The sequence below is a fragment of the Tinamus guttatus genome, unplaced genomic scaffold, assembly GCF_059628265.1.
Source record: "Tinamus guttatus ecotype Peru unplaced genomic scaffold, ASM5962826v1 Tinamus_guttatus_pri_ptg001797l, whole genome shotgun sequence".
NCBI classification, from domain to species: domain Eukaryota; kingdom Metazoa; phylum Chordata; class Aves; order Tinamiformes; family Tinamidae; genus Tinamus; species Tinamus guttatus.
Genome location: NW_028290331.1, coordinates 2,419 through 10,305, shown reverse-complemented (window position 1 = coordinate 10,305; position 7,887 = coordinate 2,419). Strand labels below are relative to the sequence as shown.

At 72.2% G+C, this 7,887-nt stretch overlaps 1 pseudogene across 1 annotated transcript; it reads left to right on the top strand.

The window, feature by feature from the left end:
* Window positions 1–3,256: 3,256 nt before the first annotated feature.
* Window positions 3,257–7,600, top strand: LOC148590052 (phospholipid phosphatase-related protein type 2-like; annotated as a pseudogene). The gene is made up of 7 exons (XR_015914373.1): window positions 3,257–3,324; window positions 3,997–4,185; window positions 4,645–4,765; window positions 5,264–5,553; window positions 6,305–6,481; window positions 6,929–7,063; window positions 7,499–7,600. The product of XR_015914373.1 is annotated as a phospholipid phosphatase-related protein type 2-like (transcript).
* Window positions 7,601–7,887: the final 287 nt, after the last annotated feature.

Sequence of the window (7,887 nt, the reverse complement as noted above, 5' to 3'; positions counted from 1 at the left end):
AGAAGTGACCCCCCCCGGAGCCTGCGGGGGGGCGGGACGGTCAGTGCGGAACCCCCCCCCCAGGCACCGGGACCCCCTCAAACACCCCCGGGGCCATCAAGGAAGGTGGGACCCCCCCCAGCTCCTGAGACCCCCCCCGGGCTCCCTCAAACCCCTCCCGGTGACGCCCCCACACGGGGACCCCCCTCACCGAGAGGCCCCCGGTGCCGCCGGGCTCGGTGCTGTTGCCGCTGCCGGTGCCGTTACCGCTCATGCCGGGAGAGGCTGCGGTGACCGGGGGGGAGGGGGGGACAACACTGGGAGGGGGGCCCAGGTGTCCGAGCGCTCCCCCCTACTCCATAGCAGCCCCCCCCACCCCACCCCAAGGGGCCCAGGCGTCCGAGCACCCCCCACCCCGCATCTGTAAATGCCCAGGGGGTGTCCCACCCCCTTCCCCCTCGGAAGGGGCCCAGGCGTCCGAGACCCCCCCCCCATAGTAGCCACCCCTTGCCCCAACGGGCCCGGGCATCCGAGCCCCCTCCCCCACATAACACCCCCCAGAAAGGGGCCCAGGCGTCCGAGCCCCTCCCACCTCCAATGCACCTGTGGACGCCCCGCCCCCCCGCCCCCCAAGGGCCCCGGCGTCCGGGCGCTCGTACCCTGCGCCAGGGCCACGCAGGGCAGCGCCAGGGCCAGCACCAGCCGCGGGGCTCCCGCCATGGCGGGGGGTCTCCGGGGGCGGCCTGCGGGGAGGGGGCAGCGCTGCGGGCACCGGACACCCCCCGGGACCCGCAGGACCCCCCCGGGTTACACTGCGCCCTCGAGGACGCACTGGGACCCCCAGGACCCCCCGAGACCCACCCGGACACATCGAGACCCCCCGCTCGGGACACACCGGGACCCCCGGGGCGCTTTGGGATCGCTGGGACACCTGGACCCCCCCGGGATCCCCAGGGCACCTAGGGACCCCCCCCGGGACCCCCAAGCCCCTCCCCCAACAACGAGCGACCCCGGGGGACCGACCCGCTCCGGTGGATCCCGCCTCTCCCCCGGGCCGGGCGCCTGGGACCACCCCCCCCGCAGCTCCCGGCACGCGGAAGGGCCGCGGGCCGCGGGCGGGGCTGCCCCGCGGGGCCCAGGCGTCCGAGCGGGGACAAGGTCCGTGTGTCCGGCCCGCCCCCCCGCCGCGCTGCGCCCCCCCCCCCCGGGCGCCTGGGCCCCTCCGCACTGTATGGGAAGGGAGGAGGAGGAAGGGGAGGGGGGCGCCGCTCACCGCCCCGGTCCGGTCCGGCCCGTCCGTCGGTCCGGCCGCTCCCGTGCGCCCGCCCCGCCCCCGCCGCGCCCACGTGACTCGCGCGCCCCGCCCCTGCCCGCACCTGGGCCCCGCCCCTGTACCTGGGCCCCGCCCTCCGCACCTGACCACGCCCCCACCTGCTCCTCGCACCTGAGCTCCGCCCCCCGCACTTGCTCCCCGCCTACACCTGCAGGGCGGGGCCGCACCTGGTCCCCGCCCACCCGGCACCTGTTGCCGCGCCCCTGCGCATGTGCGGACACGCCCCCGCGCTGCTTTGCATGACGCAACGCGATTGGCTGTGAGGAGGGGGCGTGCGCCGCGGCTGCAGCTCATTGGTCGGTGCTGAGCCCGGCCCGGGATGTAAAGGCGGGCGAGAGCCGCGCGCGGCCGTAGATGCTGGTGCCGCTTGGAGGCACCTGCTCTGCCCTGGGGTCCGGTTGTGCTGGTGCCGCCTCCGGGGCTCTCTGTCTTCTCTGGGCCTCCTAGGGCCGCAGTGGGTCGGCACCGGCCCCAGGAGCCCCGTTCCTTGTGCACGGGGCATTTTTGAAGGCGGTGGTTGTGCTATTTGGTGTAATACAGCCCTGTCCGCCCGTGGAGCAGAGGTAAATTCCCCCCTTGCTGTGCGCACTCCTAGGTGTAATGCGGTCGTGATGCCCTCCGCGCTCTAGGGGAGGAGGCTCGCGCTGATATGTGCATTACGGTAGCCCCCGTTACCGCGGCGGCTGCTGGGCGCGCCACCCTGCCTTTAGGCGCATTACGGTACCTGCAGTTCCTACCGGGGTGGGGGACACCCAGTGGGCGGTGTTCCCCAGGCCACGCCCCCACCTGGGCCAGGTGGGCGGTGCTTGGGAGGGGCCAAGCACACGACAGGCCACGCCCCCTCTTTCCCTCGCGGGGGCGGGGTCGATGCCCCTTCCTCCCACCGGGCCTGGGGTGAACGGGGCTTCCCCGGACGCCTGGGTCCTTGCGGGGGGGCAGGGCTCCCGCAACCTCTTTTCTGGAGGATGCCAGAGCTCTTAAAGGGCCAGATCCCTCCTAACGAACCTACCCCCCCTCCCCTTCAGAGCCTCCTCCCGGTCCCCGAACCAGTTTCCCCCAAGCCGGGGGGGGCCCAGGCGCCTGGATCCCCCCCCACCCCCATGCACCCGAGCAGCAGGGTCCGGCCCCAGACGCCTGGGCCCCCTAGGAGATACCGGGGGGAGGGGGCAGGATACCTGGGTCCCCGTGGGGATGGAGGGGGATGGGGGGGCGGGAGCTGCCCGGACGCCTGGGCCCAATCGGCAGCCGCGTCCTCTCCCTTTAAGTGCCCCCCCTCGCTCCCTCCCCCCCAGCGCGGCGGTATCGCGATGTCTCTGTCGTGACAGCGCCCCCGCATCCCCCCATCTCCCCCTCGGCAATGGCCGCTGCTTGAAGGAGGCAGGTGAGAGAGGCGGGGGCGGGGGGAAACAGGGGCCCAGGCGTCCGGGGGAAGGGGGGAGGCTCAAGGTGTGTGTGGGGGGGGAATGGGGGCGGGGGGGGATTTGAGGAGAAACAGGGAGAATTCGGGGGCGTGGAGGTGGATTTGGGAGGAAACCGGGAGGATTTGGGGGCGGAGGGGGCAGTTCTGGGGGGGGAAAATGGAGAGATTTGGGGGCGGGGGGGAATTTGGGAGAAAAAGGGGGGTATTTGGGCATGTGGAAGTGGATCTGAGGAGAAGCTGGAGGGATCTGGGGGCAGAGGAGCAGATTTGGGGGAAAAAAACGTGGTCACTTGGGGGTGGGGGGCAGATTTGGGGAGAAATCGAGACGATTTGGGGGCGGAGGGTGAGTGGGGATAAACCAGGGGCATTTGGGGCAGGCGCGGCTGGTAACAGGGTCCTGGTGCCCAGAGGTGGAGGGAACCTCCCCGGGGGTCTTGGTGCCCCCCCATCGGTCCTGAGCACCCAAGTGTTTCCCCTGGCTCCAGTGCAAGGGGGTGAATCCCCCCCAGATCGAGAGCACCCCGCCATGGCGGCCCCCCAGCCGGAGCCCAAACGCAGCGTCTCCATCGTGCCCTGTTTCGTGTTCGTGGAGGTACTGCCCCCCTGCACGCCCGGGCCCCCCCTTGCAGCGTGCGAGAGCCGTCGCACGAGGCCTTTGCACGGTGTCGCACGAGGCCTTTGCACGCGCAGGGCACACGGCCAGTGGGCTCAGTGATGGGTGGGAGCTGCCCGGACGCCTGGGCCCCCCCAGGCCCGCTCCATGGCGCATCCACCACGTTGCACAAGCCTTTGCACGAGGGCTCGCCCGCGGCAGGGGCAGCAGCCCATGGATGGAGCTGGGTGGGGGCTGCCTGGACACCCGTGTCACCCCCTGCACGCGCGCAGCGAGTGTGCGAGACCTTGCACGGGGGCCTGGCAGGTGTTGGGGGGCACAAGCAACACACCAGTGCGCCACCAGGAATCACCCCCATCAAGCGCGTGTCCTGTTGCACGAGGGCATCCTGGGGGGCTGTCCCCGCGCCCCCAGCTCTCCATCCTGGAGGCATCACGTGTCACGGGGGGGTGTCCCCAGCTGTCCACCCCGGGGCACCGCCCTCCCCTCCCGTGTGTGTCACGGGGTGTCCCCATGTCCCCAGCTGTCCACCCCGGGGCACCGCCCTCCCCTCCGTGTGTGTCACGGGGGTGTCCCCATGTCCCCAGCTGTCCATCCTGGCGGGCACCGCCCTCCCCTCCCGTGTGTCACGGGGTGTCCCCATGTCCCCAGCTGTCCATCCTGGCGGGCACCGCCCTCCTCGCCTACGCACTCGAGTTCACGGCCGCGTTTCCCTCCCTGTCCCGGGGCTTCTTCTGCGGCGACGCCGCCTACGCGCGCCCCGACCCGGGCCCCCCCGGCGCCAGCCGCGCCCCCCCCGCGCTCGTCTACGGCCTCGTCACCGCCGTGCCCAGCGCCACCGTGAGGGGGACCTGGGGGGGAGAGGGGCGGAGCGGTCACTAAGGGGGATCTTGGGGGGGTAACAGGAATTTGGGAGGGGGTTCGAGGTGCTCGAGGACCTGGGGGGGTCCTGGAGGGGAATTGGGGGTGACTAAGAGGGACTGTTGTGGGGGGCAAGGGGGGATTTGGGGGGTTCCGAGGTGGTTAAGGAGGGTCTTTGGGGGACGAGGCGCTCGGGGGGCTCCTGGGGGTGGGTCATGGGGGAGTTTGGGAGGTCCTAGGTGCTCGGAGGGGTCCTAGGGGTGTCCTGGGGTGGTGACATGGAGACATTGCGGGGGGGGTCAGGGTGCTGGGGGGATCCCTAGGGCTGCACTGGGGGGCCCTGGACAATCGGGATCCGTTCGGGGGGTCTTGGAGAATCTCTGGGTCAGTTTGGAGTGGGGGGGTCTCCGACACCCCTTCCCCCCCCCCCCCCCGCAGATCGTGGCTGGGGAGCTGTGGGCGCTGCTGGGGGGGCCGCGGGGCGGCCGTGACCCCCCCATCCTCTGGGGCCGCTGCTGCCTCCTGGGGCCGCTGCTGCGGCGGCTGCTCCGCTTCCTGGGTGAGGGGGGTGCGGGGGGTGTCTGTAATGGGGGGGCTTCCTGGGTGAGGGGGACGTCTGCAATGGGGGGGCTTCCTGGGTGGGGGGGCCGCGGGGGGCGTCTGTAATGGGGGGGCTTCCTGGGTGAGGGGGGCGTCTGCAATGGGGGGGGCTTCCTGGGTGAGGGGGGCGCGGGGGGCGTCTGCAATGGGGGGGCTTCCTGGGTGAGGGGGGGCGCGGGGGGTGTCTGTAATGGGGGGGCTTCCTGGGTGGGGGGGCGCAGGGGGTGTCTGTAATGGGGGGGGCTTCCCGGGTGAGGGGGGCGCGGGGGGCGTCTGTAATGGGGGCGCTTCTTGGAGGGGGTCTCTCCCAGGGCTGTCTCCAATTGAGGTTCCCCCATTTAGGGGGGCCCCATTTGCAGGAGGGGTGTATCCCACGGTCCCTCTCCGGGGGGAGCCCCCTATTGGGGGAGGTCTGTCCCCCATGTGTCCCCCATGCCCCCCCTCGTGTGTCCCCCAGGCGTGTTCGTGTTCGGCCTCCTGGCCACGGCCATTGGGGCCAACGCGGCCCAGCTGGCGGCGGGGGCTCCCGCCCCCCCATTTTCTCACGGTCTGTCGCCCCAACTACACGGCCATGGGCTGCGCCCCACCCCCTGCCGGGGGGCCGCCGCCGCCCCCGGCCCCCCGCGCTTCGTGCCCGCCGCAGGGGGGGCCGCATGTGCCGGGGACCCCCCCCTGGTGGCGGCCGCACGTCGGGCCTTCCCCTGCAAGGAGGCGGCGCTGGGCGCCTACGCGGGGGCCTACGCGGCGGTACGGGGGGATACGGGGGACTATGGGGGGTGCGGGAGTGAGTGGGGGGACATGAGGGGACATGGGGACTGGGGGGGGCATGGAGGGGCCACACTGCATCCATGGAGGGGGACGTGGGGGGGATATGGTTTCTGTGGGAGTGCTGGGAGGGACATGGGGGAGCCAGGAGGGGACATGGGCGGTGCAGGGACTATATATAGGGGTGGATGTGGGGAGGCCATGAGGACTATGGGGGTTCTATAGCGGGTCCCTAGGGAGGGTGTGTGTGGGGGGGGGGTGTCACAGGGGAGGTGACAGCCCCATGGTCCCCCCAGCTCTACGTGACCCTGGGCTGACGTGGGGGGGTCTCGCGGGGGGGACCTGGGGGGTGTCACAGGGGAGGTGACAGCCCCGCGGTCCCCCCAGCTCTACGTGACCCTGGGCTGACGCGGGGGGGTCTCGCGGGGGCACCTGGGGGGTGTCACAGGGGAGGTGACAGCCCCGTGGTCCCCCCGGGGGGGTCTCGCGGGGGGACCTGGGGGGTGTCACAGGGGAGGTGACAGCCCCACGGTCCCCCCGGGGGGGTCTCGCGGGGGGACCTGGGGGGTGTCACAGGGGAGGTGACAGCCCCGTGGTCCCCCCGGGGGGGTCTCGCGGGGGCACCTGGGGGGTGTCACAGGGGAGGTGACAGCCCCGCGGTCCCCCCGGGGGGGTCTCGCGGGGGGCCCTGGGGGGTGTCACAGGGGAGGTGACAGCCCCGCGGTCTCCCCAGCTCTACGTGACCCTGGGCTGGCGCGGGGGCGGCTCCCGCCTGGCCCGCCCCGCGGCCGCGCTCGCGCTCGTGGCCCCCGCGCTGCTGCTGGGCGCCCTGCGCGTGGCCGAGCACCGCAACCACTGGGGGGACGTGGTGGCCGGGCTGGCGGGGGGCGCGGCCAGCGCCGCCTTCCTGGTGGGTGGCCCCGCGGCGACACCGCGACAGGGGGGCGGCCCCAGAGCCGGGACACACCTGGGACCCCCGGGACCCACTGAGACCCCCCGGACCCACCTGGGACTCTTGAGACCCCCGGGGCCCACTTGAGATCCCCACTGGGACCCACCTGGGACATGCCCAGACCCTGGGATACCCCTAAATAACCTGCCCCCCCCCAGGTCCTTGTGACCCCCCCCAGAATCATGCGGACCCCCCCGAGCACCTGGGACCCCCATGAGCCCTGACCCCCTCCCCGAAGCTCTTGGGCCCCTCCAAACCCTGGACACCCCCAGGGATCCCTGTGCCCCTCCAGACTCCTGCGAACAGCCCCCTGGGCGCCCCCAGAGACCCCGAGAGCCCTGGGAGCCCCTGGGACGTCCCTGTCCCTCCCCGAGAGACCCCCCCTCACATCCCCACCCCCCTCAGGTGACCTGTGTCGTGGGCAACTTCCAGAGCAAGGGGGGGGCGCAGTGGGGGGGGGCAGGTGACGGGGGCCCCCCCGCGGCCCCCCCCGAGCTGCCCCGTGCCCAGCCCCCCCTTGAGGAGATCAGCGTCACCCAGGTGAGCGCGGGGGGGGATCGGCCCCCCCATTGGGTACTGGGGGGGTCCTGTCACCAAATGGGTGCCAGGGTGGGGGGGTCTGACCCCCCTAGTAGGTCCTGGGGCGGGGGGGGGGATGACTTAAAGTATGTGTTGGGGGGGGGCAGACCCCTATGTGGGTGCGGGGGGAGGCACCATGACCCGCCCTGGGTGCTGGGGGGGGGGCCTGACCCCGCATCGGTGATGGGGGTGGCAGTGGCCCCCATTAGGTGTTGGGGGGGACTTGACCCCCCATGTGGGTGCTGGGGGAGACCCCCCTATGGGTGCCCCATCGGAACGGGGGGGCTGCACTGTGACAGAATGTCCCCATGTCCCCCCTCCATGCTCATTTCCCCAATGTCCCCCCCATGTCTCCCTGTGTCATGTCCCTTGTCCCCTTTGTCCGCCTGTCCCCAGCCTCTCCGTGCCGAGTTCCCGGCCGTCACCTGAGCCAGGGGGGGTCGCTGGGCGGGGGGGGCACCCGGCCCCTCCTCGCCCCCCCCAACCCACCGGCCACTCACGCAGACCCTCTCCCCCCCCCGGAATAAAGTGGATGTTTGTGCCCTGTCCCCGTGTCCCCATCGTGCGGGGGGCTATAGGGGACACATGGCCTGGGGAGGGTTATAGGGGACTTGTAGGCATTGGGGTCTATAGGGGATGTGTGGCTGGGGGGGGCTATAGTGATGGAGCCTGTAGGGGATGGCCCCTGTTGGAGGGGCTGTCCATAGGGTGTGTGGGGTTGGGAGGGTCTCCCTCAGGCCCACGTGGTGAATATAGGGGGCGGCCGTGGCATATCCATAGGGTTC